General features: G+C 40.8%; 1 protein-coding gene across 1 annotated transcript in view; it reads left to right on the top strand.

Moving 5' to 3' along the window:
* The first annotated feature begins 11,221 nt into the window (after positions 1-11,221).
* The window catches only part of LOC139445037 (MIP-related peptides-like), a 34,533-nt gene continuing 28,715 nt past the window's right edge, over positions 11,222-17,039 (top strand). Inside the window, exon 1 of the mRNA XM_071226099.1 lies at positions 11,222-11,332. The gene's annotated coding sequence lies outside the window, so the exon portion shown is untranslated. The remainder of the gene's footprint in view (positions 11,333-17,039) is intronic.

Genomic DNA, 17,039 nt, shown 5'->3' with positions numbered 1-17,039 from the left:
TTTACGGGTAGTCTTGCTACTGGTTTGGTCAGGTCGAATCTTCGGTTTCGTTACACTCTGGTGCCATTGAGCTTAAACTTAATGGCTAGGCTTTATTATTTCGTACCCCGCTTTTCTAGTAATACGTGGATAACCACTTTTCCCGTGATTGCTTAGTTTAGGTCAAGTACATATTTAATACTGTGAGTCAAGGTTCTCTTTTGGTCAAGTTAACTTTGTTAATGATTGTGAGTCTAGATATCCTTAAGTCAAGTATCTTGTCATTTTGGAAGTTTTAGAATGTCCTTGCCCAGTCAAAGTGACTAAGTCTTTAGTTTATAAAACCAGTTTGTTATTCAGACGTTTTTGTCTATTATTTTCCATGAGATAGGCACTCTATGTTTAATTCACGCTATTTATCCGAGCCAAGGTTATTCACACATTAGAGTGTTAAGTCAATTAACTCACAGGTGTTGATTGGTCGTAGCCAACTTAATTGATTGTCTACGCATCTTGTCAATTATCTTGTCAAAGTGTTGATTCAGCTACGCACTTTGTATTACTGTGAAACAGTTGCTTAGCTAATAAGCTTGTATATTTCTTCTGATTTAATTAAATCAGTGATCGTTGTTAGTGTAAATTGTTTTTTTTATATCCTTTTTAATGTTATTTATACTTACTACTAAATGATAATCATAAACCTGTGAAGTCTATTACCACGTATTCATTATTAGTTTATTCTTGCTTAAAGACTCTCTGGTGGGGGGCGGTCGGGTAGCCTTGTGGTTAAAGCGTTCGCTCGTCACGCAGAAGACCCGGGTTTGATTCCCGACATGGGTACAATGTGTACTTGTGTGTCCCGCCCTGATATTGCTGGAATATATTGTCAAATCCTGTGCTCTTTTATCATTACATTTGGGATGTATTTTGTAGGGGTAGATGCCACCCTTAATACTGGAACAGGGCGCCCAAACACACCATTTTGACATGTGAAAAGCATGCGTTTTGTCTCTGACTTGATTATATAAAGCCATGTCTTAGCAGTTTTAAGACACAGTTGATCTTTCACTGTCGTGAGACCTGACCAGGGGAAAGGCTTTTGTGAGTATAATATTGTGTAATTTCAAGGATAAATGTGTGGAATAGTTCCTTTGTGTTTAATTGTAAATAAGGTTTGCTTTGCCAAAAGGATTCACCATCATGGAAATATAACCTGTTATATATGTTATTTTCAATGTTCTTAACTTCTGGTATTGAAATACATGATAGTTGTCGCCTAGTAGTTAGGCATTTTTCATTATTTCAGGCCTTAGTGTGATTGCTCCTACTTGCGGTCCCTAATTTGTACATCCATCACCGACCTTTGAATGGGACACCTGATGTTGGGAACTATTGCTGACTTAGCCTGATGTCAAATATTGCTGACTTAGCCTGATTTCAAATATTGCTGACTTAGCCTGATGTCAAATATTGCTGACTTAGCCTGATGTCAAATATTGCTGACTGTAATAAATGTAATCAACCTAAAGTATTTTTCTTTTTCGTTTGTAATAATGTGTGCTGTATATCCTTAGTTCTACTTTAGATTTGTGACACATATACTCACTCTGGTCTCTGAAGTACAGCTCCTTGACAGGTGTTAGGCCCACCCAGCAAACTAAATTTACATGCGCTGAATCCATACTCACCAGACGAAGGGGCAAGAAGTAGCTCTGAAATGTCGTTACAAAGAATAATGTGTTCATCCCTTGATATTGTTAATGTGGTTGGAACCAATTGTCCAATTGTTCAATATGTTCATATCTCGAATGGTCGCAATGAGTTCGGATCTTACAATTTGCCATGGAACACAAAATTTGTAACAATTTTGGTTAGTCCTTTATTGCTCCGGTATGTCCTTGTTCAGTTTGTTCTATTACAAATGTCAAAACTTCATCATCCTTTGGTTGTGGGCGACTGGGTGTTTGTTACTATTAGTATTAGTTTTGGACAGGGCGGCTACAACACTATTGGTTGCGTTGAGTCTAATTCAAATATATTCAAATAGAAAAGAAAAACTTCAACGTAGAAACATATACTCAACAACAAAAGTTCCTGTGACACCAATATTTTAGTGTATTTTTCGAACAAGTAAAGTTTGGTTTTCAATATTGTAGTACATGTATGGAATCAAAACCCAAATGCTACAGAAAAGCATGCATTCCATGCAAAAGTTGACTTTTATGCAAGCCCCATGCATATCACTACCCAAGAATTGGTATAAAAACATGTGTAACCAATAATAAAAAAGGCAACTGGATTCGAACAACACACCTACGAAATCGATTCCAGCCAGCAACAGTGACTGCAAGAAGTATCCCTGGCCTTCGACGAATATCTTCACAAACCGTACGTCGTCGCCTCAGATGTGCAGGGATTGTCGCCAGAAGACCCGCCAGACGTCCCATTTTGACAGGAAACCACCGTCAAGCACGTCTACAGTGGTGCAGACAGCGTCTACGCTCGACAGCCATGCAACGGGGACAAGTTCTATTCACTGACGAGTCTCGTTTTCACCTCAGCCACGGCAATGGCCGGATTCGAGTGTCCCGACGTCGAGGTGAACGTTACGTCATACCAGCGTTATGGTATGGGATGGGATTACAGCGAGACAGAGGACCCGTTTGATAGTGGTAGAGGGAACTCTAAATGGACAGCGCTACCGCGACGAGATCATCGGCCCTGTTCTACCGTTTTTGCGTCGTAATGGCCCAGGCATTACCTTTCAACATGACAACGCCCGGCTTCATATTGCTCGGCTTGTTCAGGATTCTCTTCCATAAAACAACGTAGATGTCATCCCCTGGCCGGCTCGCTCCCCTGATCTCTCACCAATCGAGCACATGTGGGATGAGATGGATCGGCGCCTTCAACGTCAACCACGTGATCCACACACTCCAGGAACGTCGAAACATGCTCCAGCAGATATGGACAGACATCCAACAGGACTTTGTGCGACGCCTGGTCCATTCCATGACACGAGGATGCGTTGCTTGCATCGCAAGCAGAGGTGGATTTGTAAATTGACATTTTTGGCATGTTCATGTTTGTTTTGTTTTTTATGAAATCACGCATTTACTGAAGTCAGTATGGCAAATTAAACCATTTGAACACTTACAGGAGTATCTGTTGCAAACCAAAATTGTTTCAGATTTGGTAAAAAACATAACTTTGCATTAAATCTTATTCAGTGTCACAGGAACTTTTGTTCAGTATATTTGAAATACGATTCTCACTCAACAAGATAAGATTATATGTCAAGAATCTTATTTTCATTAAATCTTGGTTTTTACGATTTATTCAGCGATGCTAGCGCTGTCCGCAAATGCCTGTTGGTGGCTTTCCTATGTTACAGGAGAACATTTAATCGAACAAAGTATTACTTTACCACACGCAGTTGCCTTTAATGTACCCCTAACCACCCAAGGAAACGAAAACGGAGGAAAATTGACATGATACTCCTCTTGGGCAAACATGGGTGTCAATTGCACGATTGAACACTTCGTCAAACTGTGTGGAAAATAGTCCATCAAACTTGTTTAGAAATGTACTTTCCGTGTCAACGACGTACTAAAAACGGAACCATTCAATTTGTGATAGCTGTTTTCTTTAATCTTTCAATAAACATTCCTTTTCAGAAGGTTCTGAGCTACAGCGAAGGATTCGCTGATGTGCCTTGTGATTGGTTATGACAAATATTGTGACGAATTGTTTTTTCGTGTGAGGTTTTGCTTTTCAGAATTAAAAAAAGTCTAAATTTCGCCTTCAGGTCATAGCGATATTCTATTTAGATGTGTTTTTTTTGCAGCGTGCATTGGGTACAGATGTTCGAAGTTTGCAAGAAATTGTGGTTATTTCTATTCAGTGTTTTATGTGCGATTGTTCGGTTGATGTCTAAGCTCTTTCGTGTGTGAAATACTGCTGTGAATCCTTAAAATATGATAAATATAGTGTATCTTCAATGTCATAAATAAAAGTTGCAAGGACTGTGAATTGATTCAATCCCAATACTTCCTTAATTGCCAAGTGAGTGCGTTCGGTGTTGAACAGTTTCTGTTATATCACGGCGTGACAGCAACATTACGTCTTCTGTTCTTCGGAAATGACCATGTAATGTCATCCATGAAATAACACGAACAGACGAAATTCAAACTGAAAATATCAATTTAAGTTTAAACAAGATCGGTACTGGCACTATCGTGTCCCTCGATTTTCTGGTTGTCTGTTTTGTTTACAGGCCGCCGTCACATTGCAGTTGTATTGCAATGTGGCATCAGGGAACAAGTGGTCCTCTTGGTAGGCCAGAACATGCTTACCCTTTTCGCGAACACCTGGTGTCATCAATGATTCTCAGTAATCGATTCATATGATTGCCTTAAATCCAGAGTTCTAATTCGGTGTGACGAATAACGTCCCTTGGTTGCCAGGATCCGCTTGTCGTGTGTTCATGTGCCAGATTTATCAGTTTTAGGTCAGCACGTGACAATGGGCATTCCTCAGAGCTGTTACGCAATGGCATAACTTATCCCCCTTGCTGATTAGAATAGGTCCCCAGCAACCTATGCCTGTCGAATTAATGAGTGAGTATAGGTTTACGCCGCTTTTAGCAATATTCCAGCAATATCACGGCGGGGGAAATGGACTTCTGACTTTGTACCCATGTCGGGAATCGAACCCGGGTCTTCGACGAGACGAGTGAACTGTCTAACCACTAGGCTGCCCCGCCGCCCGCGAATTAATGGATCGGGTGGTCAGGTTCGATAACTTGGTTGATGGCGTGTCATCGTTTCCTGACGGCGTGGTCGATGCTTATAGTATCACTCACTGGATTGTTTAGTGTTCACTCGATTGCATGAAGCAACAAACTTATATAACTGAAATTTGCATTAGAGCTGCATTTAAGTCAATTCACTACTTCACTCACCTTATGATCAAATGAATTATTTTATCTGAGACTGTGTCGACCTTTGTTGTGATCCTTACTCTTTTCGAGATATTTCCCACACAGTTGAACCTACAGATGACTTAGGAAATAACACTGTTGCATTGATAATTTCACAGTACAACTAGTTTTGATGAGATTGAAAAAAATATGTCACAGATGACACGTATTCGATAGTAGTGATTATACGACAGACCACTTAGAGACGTTGAAACTATTCTGAAACTAGTAAACGTTTTGTATTTGTTTTGTGTCTTTATCGTCTGTGACATGGCATTGGCTTCAATTATTTTTTATCACTGCGGGATTCATAATTGTGATTTATTATAATATGTATGTTTCTAGGTTTGTCAGCACCATAGCCGTGCTCGTGGGTGTCACCGAAGTGGTAGACGTCTGACACCCGCATCACTTCGGGCTTTCTTCCCACATTAAGCTGAGATATAACTGGAATACTGTCAAATGCGGCGTTAAACCCAACTCACTCACTCACTCATTATTATGTGCATGGTGTACATGTTTTCTTTTGGTTGTTGTTGTTTTACACTGCAGTTATTATTATTGCAGTTGTCAGGGAATGTAAATAATCGAGTCTGGGTCTGACAAACCAGTGGTTGATATTATGAACAACGTCACAAGCGGTCGAGTAAGGAGAAGATGACGCCGACCGCCCAAACACAGCAACAGCGTGATTGGGAATTTTCTAAGCTGAGTGCACTCTTCCATCAGCTTACTAACTTACCCATCGGCTCACTTACATCACCAGTCCTCACAACCCACAGCCTCGGTAACCAAGCTCACAACCTCCCCCAGTGTCCACCAACTAACCAATCGCTCAACTGATTCACTCATAGACCTGCTCACCAACCAACTAGCTCACACGCTTCGTCAGTGTCCACCAACTAACCAATCGCTGAACTGATTCACTCATAGACCTGCTCACCAACCAACTAGCTCACACGCTTCGTCAGTGTCCCACCAACTAACCAATCGCTGAACTGATTCACTCATAGACCTGCTCACCAACCAACTAGCTCACACGCTTCGTCAGTGTCCAAACTACCAACTAACCAATCGCTGAACTGATTCACTCATAGACCTGCTCACCAACCAACTAGCTCACACGCTTCGTCAGTGTCCCAACTAACTAATCGCTCAACTGATTCACTCGTAGACCTGCTCACCAACCAACTAGCTCACACGCTTCGTCAGTGTCCCACCAACTAACCAATCGCTGAACTGATTCACTCATAGACCTGCTCACCAACCAACTAGCTCACACGCTTCGTCAGTGTCCAAACTACCAACTAACCAATCGCTCAACTGATTCACTCATAGACCTGCTCACCAACCAACTAGCTCACACGCTTCGTCAGTGTCCCACCAACTAACCAATCGCTCAACTGATTCACTCATAGACCTGCTCACCAACCAACTAGCTCACACGCTTCGTCAGTGTCCCACCAACTAACCAATCGCTCAACTGATTCACTCATAGACCTGCTCACCAACCAACTAGCTCACACGCTTCGTCAGTGTCCCACCAACTAACCAATCGCTCAACTGATTCACTCATAGACCTGCTCACCAACCAACTAGCTCACACGCTTCGTCAGTGTCCCACCAACTAACCAATCGCTGAACTGATTCACTCATAGACCTGCTCACCAACCAACTAGCTCACACGCTTCGTCAGTGTCCAAACTACAAACTAACCAATCGCTGAACTGATTCACTCATAGACCTGCTCACCAACCAACTAGCTCACACGCTTCGTCAGTGTCCCAACTAACTAATCGCTCAACTGATTCACTCGTAGACCTGCTCACCAACCAACTAGCTCACACGCTTCGTCAGTGTCCCACCAACTAACCAATCGCTGAACTGATTCACTCATAGACCTGCTCACCAACCAACTAGCTCACACGCTTCGTCAGTGTCCAAACTACCAACTAACCAATCGCTCAACTGATTCACTCATAGACCTGCTCACCAACCAACTAGCTCACACGCTTCGTCAGTGTCCCACCAACTAACCAATCGCTCAACTGATTCACTCATAGACCTGCTCACCAACCAACTAGCTCACACGCTTCGTCAGTGTCCCACCAACTAACCAATCGCTCAACTGATTCACTCATAGACCTGCTCACCAACCAACTAGCTCACACGCTTCGTCAGTGTCCCACCAACTAACCAATCGCTCAACTGATTCACTCATAGACCTGCTCACCAACCAACTAGCTCACACGCTTCGTCAGTGTCCCACCAACTAACCAATCGCTCAACTGATTCACTCATAGACCTGCTCACCAACCACACGCTTCGTCAGTGTCCAAACTACCAACTAACCAATCGCTGAACTGATTCACTCATAGACCTGCTCACCAACCAACTAGCTCACACGCTTCGTCAGTGTCCCACCAACTAACCAATCGCTCAGCTGAGTAACTGCTTCACCTACAGTCGCACAAGCGAACACTCTATCTCACTAATCCACCGAAGCTCCCCTGTCTCACCAATTTATCAATTGCTCACCAGATTCACTAACAGCTACATGTACAATAACCCACCCACGGATCGATCACTTACTCATTGCATCACTCAACTGCCACCCGACTACCTCACGGTCCCAGATCCGCACTGCCCACACTTACCCATTGGAAAACATGTGGCATGCAAATGTGTGTATACCAGTAGCACTTGCCTACCATTCAGTACGGGTTGAAGTGCGGGACATGTTTGTGCTTTGATGCTCTCACATGTCACAGCATAATCCGTGAAGCACATTTCGACTCGACAACCTTGTCGGACAGCAAGGTAAATAGGATGATTATACGTATTAGCGAAATAGATTTGAAGAGAGTAGGAGTAATCACATCGGAAATACAATCACTTGTAATGTGATGTTCAGTTGACCAAATTACCAGAAGACATCATATGTGCATTCGGATGTTATTCCGATGAGTTTCCAATGATATATCTATATCTTTATTGGTTGTTTATGTGTCTATGTTGTTTCAATCGTCAACACTGTAGATTTTAGATAGCGTTCAGCTGTTCCACATGCCAATGTCTTCCAAGTACTTGATGACATATGTCAGACAATACAAACTTAACGTGACATGTTCACATGTGTGTGTGTGTGTGTGTTGGGGGGGGGGGGGGGGGGGGGGGGGGGGGGGGGGGGCACGGGTGGCCCAGTCGTCTAAGGCGCCGCGATTCGCTGTGCAGAGTTGCGTCCCTTGGGCACGCCAGAAACCTATGATTGTGGGTTCGAATCCCGGTTCGCCCCAATTATGTTTCTAGGTTTGTCAGCACCATACCCGTGCTCGTGGGTTTCACCGAAGAGGTAAACGTCTGAGACCTGCATCACTTCGGGCTTTCCTCCCACATTAAGCTGACACGCCGTGATATAACTGGAATACTGTTAAAAGCGGCGTTAAACCCAACTCACTCACTCACTCACACGTGTGGACAACACAACGTGACTTTCATCCTGATCGTCAGAGGGTGCGTGAAACATCTCTGTCGCTACACTGAACTGCGGACGTACACACAGTCCCCGATCGCAGTGCTTGCATGCTGTAAATTATCAATACAGCACGCCACAAACTCACTCGATATTATCGCGATTATTTCATATCTATTCCCTTATCAACACCCACAAACCATTTCTAATCCTGTCCCATCTAATGTCTAGGAAGTCAATAACAGAGACAATAGCCTAATGGTTAATTGATCAGAACGGAAGAGAACAAAACGGAACAGCGCAAGAGCTTCAGAAAGTGAACAGAACAGTGAAGATGGTATTGTTTGTGTCTGGAAGCGACAGAACCGAGCTGTGTCTCATGACTGAAATCATGATATCCCACTGATTGTGGTAGATTAATTACATCGTGTGATTGGTATGAGGACGCCTACCAGGGTATCGTCTATGGCATATAATTAATGGTGTGGTGGTATCCGAATGATGACATCACATTAGTTCGTTCATGATCAGGCACCTGAAATGGTATCGTATGCATGGTATGCATTATTTTCCAATACATTCATAGTGTTATCAAGATGGTACCACATAGACGGTATCACAAAGCACACTGGAGATATTTTCATAGTGTCACATATATTTTACTACATTCATATCACATATTTTTAATCATATCGGCGTTATTCCATTGGTGATAACGTCATGGCATCAGTTACCATATTGATCGCCCCCCATAGGTGATATCATCGATCTGTCACATTGATGGTATCACATTGGATGGAACTTGGTGGGAGTATTCGATCAACCATTATAAATACCTTATATTATGAGCAGAACAAAACACGTAACCCTTTAGGTTGGCATATACAACTAAATACAAATAGTTCTTGTGTTACTGGGATCTTAATATGAAAACATGTACTTTTTATCCAGATTGAAAAGAACTAGATATTTTTGAAAAGCCTCATAACCCTTTAAGAGAGTTAATGTGATAAGAAGTCAGTTTATGATATTTGATACATGAATATCAGGAATGAAAGCGTTAAAGAAGTGAGTCCATGGATAGTTGAAATCAGAGCCTGAGAGATGGGTTATATCAAGGCAATGACTATATTGTGAGGACACCGGCTCAGGATGGACCAACTTTGATGTTGAATCTAATTTATCATGGCAAGACTTAAGAGAAAAGTATTCCATTAATTATATTGAAATACTGAAAATCGTCAGAATTTACAAGATCAAACGACGATATTCAAAAATACATATATCAGAAATACATTTATCAGAATAAAATAGCATTAGCCAGATTTCAAATCTTTGTCACAAGGAAGCATTCGGTATTCAATCCTGCAATAAATGTTTAAAATTAGATTTCATTCGCATTTATCTTCTGGAGTGAGAGGAGGTTGGCAATGGTAGGTTAATAAAGTCTATTCTGTTCAAAAGCATCCCAATACATAACTAAGGAATTGTTTGCCCGATGTTGAGGAAAATGAATAGATTCTCCTAAAAGCTTTGTAATATAACGGCTATTGCAGTTCCTACATATCTTAAAGAATCAGGAATTGTAATATACTCTCTCTGAATTAGACGAAAGATTAAATCCTCACAAACTGAACCTCAAAGGTTACCACGTTCGTGTATTGCTGTCAATCTTAAGCAACTATAGACGAGAGTAGTATCATTGTCGCTTCTGGTGTGGGTTGGGTTTGCTAACATACTTTCATCCTCGGCCCATGTTTTCCAAGTTGTAACACAGAGTTATTACTACAAATAATAACACACCAAAGCTCATCAAAATGATCCATTGTTTAGTTAACCAAAAGTCAGAATGTGAACAACTCCAATAATTGTACTAAATGAGCCGTTACCAGATTTTTCATCACCTTTCAACTGTACATCCTCACCAGAAGCGGGTGGTCACCTTAACCATTATGCACATAAAATTAGCTCATTGTCTCTGTTGCACGTTTCTCTTTAGTAATTGCAATTGATCGTCAACTTTGTTCTCAAGTTCGTGATAACTTTATTGAGCCCGTAACTGAAAGACAAAGACATTGGGAAATGCGTGACATGTTTGAAAGGTATTCAAATTCAAACAGATTTCCTATGGGCTGTTTTCGATCGTTCAGAGGTCGCCGTCTAAGCGGCAGTCCCCACACACCGCTGCAAGCCATCAGAAACATATTTGAGTTAATCCGGGCTGCACTATGCCCATGAGCCTCTCCAATTCGCCCTATTGGTAGTGTCTTTCTGTCAAGCTGTCATACCGACGTTTCTCACCGAGTCCTCGATGCCAGTTCAATATGTCAAAATCTTCTTTTCTGACAATCAGAAAGCTGGTCTACCCAGACAAGACTCGGCTAAGTGTGTAAAATCGAATGAGGCTCGATCAGAATTCCATATTAATGCGGAAAAAATGAAGGTATTGTTTCCGATAGGTGATTAAGAAAAACGCAACATGATCGCGAGCGGTCACTCTTTCCAATCGTAATCGAATCAAACCACTTCCTTCGTCTCCAAATCTGAAGCGATCATGGAGATAGGACATTTTTATTAGCCTTCTGTTTGGTTTCATTTTACGTCTAATACAATTTGTATAAAATCCCACACATTATCTTTCCGTTGCCGACCCAAGCATCCCCCCGTGTTTGCTTCCCCCCGTACCGAGCGTCAATCCCATCATTGTGGCCCACATGATCACGTGATCTATTCCTGCGACACCGCCAGGTAGCGCGCTATATAAGCTATGATAAAGAGAAGCCAAGCCTTTGAGACTGGAACGCTGAAATCTTATAACATCAGATAGGTGAAACAGACAGTCGACAAAATCCACTTAGGACTGGGAACGGAACGACTAACGGACACTTTTTCTCTCTCCAGTAAGTACATTTGATGCGCCTTTCGTTTTTATTTCTTAGGCTGAAACTTTGATCAAACTTTAAGTTGTCGCAATGTAGGTACAAGAATATGGATCGTCGTGTAGCTATGACACTTCGGTGCTTTGAAAGCACGGCGTTGATAGATTGCGTTGAAGTGTGTGTGTGTGTCACTTTTGCATGTCACTATATCATCTTCGTGAGTGACTTTTACGAGTGTTCAAAAACGGTGAGAGACTGGTTCTATGTTAATGATATCGATCATTCATGGTAGTGTCTGGTGGTAATGATATTCTAGGTCGACTATTCTAGATTTTAACTTTTCTGTGTCCAATTTTAGAAGGTAGTGAGGTTCCGACTGTTTCCCCACAGCGAATCATGATAACTCATAAATGTGTACCCTCATTGTTTAAGCTACTAGGGCATAGCTGAATCGCAGTTTCCATTTAACTGGTAGACAAACACTTCGTATAGCAATAGAGTCATTAGAAACAAGTAGCAGTCTAACTTAACAGTAACGTTAAATTTAAAACCACGAATATTATCCAACAACCGCCCACTAAGTGACGCCAAAAGCACAAATATGTTCCTTTGGAACTGAGTTTAGACATATCAACCATGTTTTCATTGGATTTAGTAAATGCTCCAAGTACAAAACACAGCTCAATAAATATATCCTTGAAATACGACCCCGAGATTTTCCCAAACAAGTCTACATGGCCTTTGTTTTAAATGGACGTTAACCTCAGCATCGATCCGCTTTTAGTAATGAATACCACGAAATGCAGAGATAAACACGAGCCAGGCAGCCACGTCGCTAATGCTTGATCTGTATCACAGAAGTTATGTTACCGGATTGACCAGAACCTGTTAATCATGGTAATCTTTCCACCAACATACAGAAATATATGTTGTCAATACAAGCCATTAACCAGCACAGATTTTCTGCCGAAATAAATTCCACTTGGCGTCAAGGGCAAATATCTGTAAAAAATATATGAAATGACCACTGAAAATCAGTGACACAGGTGTATTTGTATTAAAAAGACGTTTAAATGAAATGGTTATCATTCAATTGGCTGACATTCGTGTTATACAGTACTTCTGGAAAAGGGGTATTGTACTGATACTGATTTATTTCTGAAAGTTACAATGGATTCAAATTGAACCTTCAGATGGACCATGTCGTCAGATTATTTGATCCTTCCTCATTGAAATGTCTTGCTCACACTGACTTGGGAGAAGCAACGAACCTCAACATCCCCGCCTCTCGTTCCTCAAGTCTCCTTTTGCTTCACTGTAGTTGATGATGTGTATCGCTCACCTCGTCTCCCATGTCAGGCAAATTGATGTATTGATCGTAAGCTTGAATCTCCCAGCCTAGGAAATTGTCAAGATTCGCGTAACTATTATTTTAATGTTTTATTAATTCAATGTTACTGTCGACTTTTTGTCCAGCTGATACATGGTGAAGAGTGTCTGTCAACTAATCATGTCTTCATCGTGTCTTGATCATGCCACCGGTAGGGCTGAATACGCTTCCTTTTCGCGAAGATCCAGAATCATGACTATCTTAAAGTGATAGATAAAGACATGCTCAAAGATAGGAAATGGCATGCTTAGCCTTTTCCCGAATGCCCCACTAATTTTCAGTGATACTGTTATATATTTTCACCGTCATTTTGCCTTTTACGCCCATTGGGATCTGTTTCGGTGGCTAATCGAGACTGGTTATTCTCAGGCGTTGACGTTTTATATTGTGATATATTCGGAATCGTCCAATCGTTTTTAGCAGAGATGCTTTATGATTACTGAAAGGGTTTGTGGGTTATTTTTTCATTACAACAAAGAACTTTAGCCTTACGCTACTACATCCTACTGTTCAACCTCTGGCATCATATATGAGCCAAATGATCAAACACCAACCGAAACGGATAGGTAACCATGTACAAAGACATCCCCAAAGCAATTTCCCACAACCATTTAATCTGAAACATTCAGAGTGCCCCGTATCCTTCATTACTGCGAATTTACAACAACTTCAACATTAATTATTCAACATGTAAAGTAAACCGGAGGGAGGCTATGCGTGTTGTAAATGGCAAAGCCTACCGTAAGACGTAAAAGTAATATGAATCAGCCTTAAAGTCGGATTCTGAAACACGATTTGTCAGACAAAATGGTTATTCAGCACAGGAACTCATATTCTCTCAGACATTAAACCCGTAAGCGAGAGACGCAACTCTGTCAGTTTGCTCGTTGCTCCCGTTAACAAGCTGGTCATAGTAACACGGTAATCCTCTTCGGTATCCATGGCATTGAGAAAGGAAACTATATATTCAATCGTATCGGCACAATAATAGTATTTACACTATAAGGTGTTATCAGTTACGATGTACGAGTTACCTTTTTCAGTAGCACATACTGTTATGTTCTCATGGTCACTATTGGATGCTTTTGGGCAGTACCACAGTCAGGAAGAGTCACACAATCAAGGGTACCAAAAGCATAGCAAACCCTTGCCAATAAAGGATTTATGACATACTGAGATCCTTGATTCCAACGTCGTTAATGATACTGATGCCTCAGTGTGAAGAAGTAGGACCATAGTCATTCCCATAAGATAGAAAGAATTTTAAAGTGAATGTAGGGCGCTACCTTCTTGTAAAGTGAGTACAGATAAGGTATTATAAGATTGTTCGTTGATTTTAAATTCATAATGTATTCATTGCGATCAATTGTGATACAGATATTTTCCTTAGAAGTAATTTGAGTGATATGTGCAACCTTGACAAACTCCTTCACCGAAAGGCATTTAGAGTGAGTGAGTTGGTTTTTACGCCGCTTTTAACAATATTCCAGTTATATCGCGGCGTGTCAGCTTAATGTGGGAGGAAAGCCCAAAGTGATGCAGGTCTCAGACGTTTACCACTTCGGTGAAACCCACGAGCACCGGTATGGTGCTGACAAACCTAGAAACATAATCGGGGCGAACCGGGATTCGAACCCACAATCATAGGTTTCTGGCGTGTCCAAGGGACGCAACTCTGCACAGTGAATCGCGGCACCTTTGACGAATGGGCCACCCGTGCCCCCTAAAGGCATTTAGAAGTGATACACATAATAAAGAGAATTTATGGAAGTCAACTTCTTTATTATAAGGAACACATCGTTTCGGAGTAAACTAAACAGCTAGTTTAGTTTCTTTAGTCCCAATGGTTGTTGATACGGTGTTTGGTTGTATTCCGACATATCTCTGTACCGTCACATTTTATTGTTGCTAGCTATTGTCGCCGATCCACAAAGCGTAGCTGAGACTGTCATTAATCGATTGTTTAATACAGACGTAAGACTATCGAGACGGTTCGAACTCTTTGGTAATGAGGGCACTTGTCATAATTGTTCCTGCACAATATCGTTTTCCCGAATGTGTTACATCTGTATATATTGAACATAAAACGCTCTGCAACCAAATTTCTAAAATATTTTACTGGAACAAACGCGACATAATTTAACTTTTAAGCCGTAACACATGTGCGTGAGTAAGAGAGTATGTTTTTTTCAGCGATGTTAGCTATGGTCAAGCAACATCACGGCGGGGTAGAACTTAAATTGACTTCACACATTGTACTCATGTGGGAAGCGAACCCGGGCCTTCGTCTTGACGAAGGAATGCTGTAAGCACAAGACTACCCCACCACCCCGTAATACATTTGCAAGACTATACACTGTATCTTCTTGGTTCTCACTGAAAACATATTAAATGATAACAGGTGTTAACGAATTGACTCCGTTGTCCATCAGTCCCATTGTAGGTATTTCCATGTAGATATATTAATATTGCTATACTCGGTATGACGGTATATATATCACTATGGTTACGTGTAGATCTAAAGTACATATATATATATATATATATATATATATATATATATATATATATAGTAATAATTAAATAATTGGATTAAGATTGAACACAGTTTTAATAGGTTACCGCTTTCAACTCGTACCACGTACGAGTCTCATCAAGCCATAACTGAATAACGTTGGTTTCACCAAAGTCCTAAACATACTACTTCATGTCCGTTATTCAGTTATGGCCTGATGAGACTCGTACGTGGTAAGAGTTGAAAGCGGTAACCTATCAAAACTGTGTTCAATCTTAATCCACTTATTTAATTATTACCATATTGTGCCTGAGAGTTAGAACTTTACTGTGCTTTTATATACACATATATATATAAAATAAATTATATATATATATGTATATATATATGTATATATATGTATATGTATATATATATATATATATATATATATATATATATATATATGTATATATATATATATGTGTACTTTAGATCTACTCGTAACCATAGTGATAAAGAGAGTATGTATTTAGGTGGGTGTAGAGAAGGGGTTTCGAGGAGAGAATTCATGGTCTCTGAGGCGAACCAACAATATCTATCTGTCCGTTGGACTCCGAGATTCCCCCAGTTATGTTTCTTTGTTTGTCATCCCGGTACTCGTTGGATTCATTAAAGTCCTAAACCTCTAAGACGACATTCCAATGAAGCTGACACTTTCATTCCAATGAAATATCGTTCACAGCGGCGTTACACCAAACACACTCGCTTTCATTCACATCATGTTTCAACTGTTGAGCATTACAGCATATGTTCTTTTTATTTACTTTTTGATATATCAATATCGATATCAGTCAACATCGAATACGACGAAGAGTAACAAAGGCTATCGAGAGCCAGATCTGACCCAATAAACTTTCTACTTAACGCCATGTTCACTGGGAATTTGGCTAATACGAAGTCTATCGTTATTTCCACTCTTCTTCCCAGACACCCTTGCGGTCAACATGGTACCTTTGCCATAGGCCTGTGAGAAGTACCAATTCATCGCATCTTATACAGTCCATACAACAAATTTCAAATGTTATTCATATGTTTCATACTTGCAAAGTCTACACAAAGGTAATCAAATGGTTAACATTCATTGAGAAAAAATAACACGTGAAAAACTATTTCGATTTGCGTATTTTCCCTTTGTTTACATCGGTTGTAGTGCTCCACTTGCTGTCATCGACACCCTGTAGCTTGTGACAGTGGAGTCATCACTGTGCCGTGTGTTGATAATATCCGGAGGGAACTACATGCAGACCATCTATCAATGCTCGTGAACCGTATGATTTGTAAACGCATAAGGTTTCTCGGTAACAAAATAATATGCGTATACCCTCTATTTGCTTGTTTTTACCATAAGTTTCCTTGTGTGTTTTTTCAGCTAAACAATTGACTTGCCTTTGTATGTGTTTGTGACGGATGCCAAAGGTTGGGTAGGATACACCTGCCCTTTGTCGAACACCTGGAATCACCACTGCTTGACAGTGATTCATAAACACATGCTTATGATATGGTCGGAATCGTATAATGGACACTGCTTAGGGCAGAGATTTATTATGATTATGGAAAAAGTTTGTCGCTTTTATTTATTTGCTTGTGAAACAGATGATATAGGTAGACTGTTTTGTACAGTAAAACCGATTAATTGTATACCTGCGAACACTTGTCTGAATATGAAAACAGATCATAAGTGTATATGCAATATACCCACCACTTTTCGTTGTTTGCTGAGTAGAACAGATGTTCTCCATGCGGAACGTATCACAGTATGTGAAAGCAAATTCATGTCGAGA

This window comes from Haliotis cracherodii, unplaced genomic scaffold (genome assembly GCF_022045235.1).
Source record: "Haliotis cracherodii isolate W230 unplaced genomic scaffold, xgHalCrac1.p SCAF_6, whole genome shotgun sequence".
Classification (NCBI taxonomy): Eukaryota; Metazoa; Mollusca; class Gastropoda; order Lepetellida; family Haliotidae; genus Haliotis; species Haliotis cracherodii.
The sequence above is the reverse complement of the archived record's forward strand: the minus strand, read 5'-3'. Positions and strand labels throughout refer to the sequence as shown.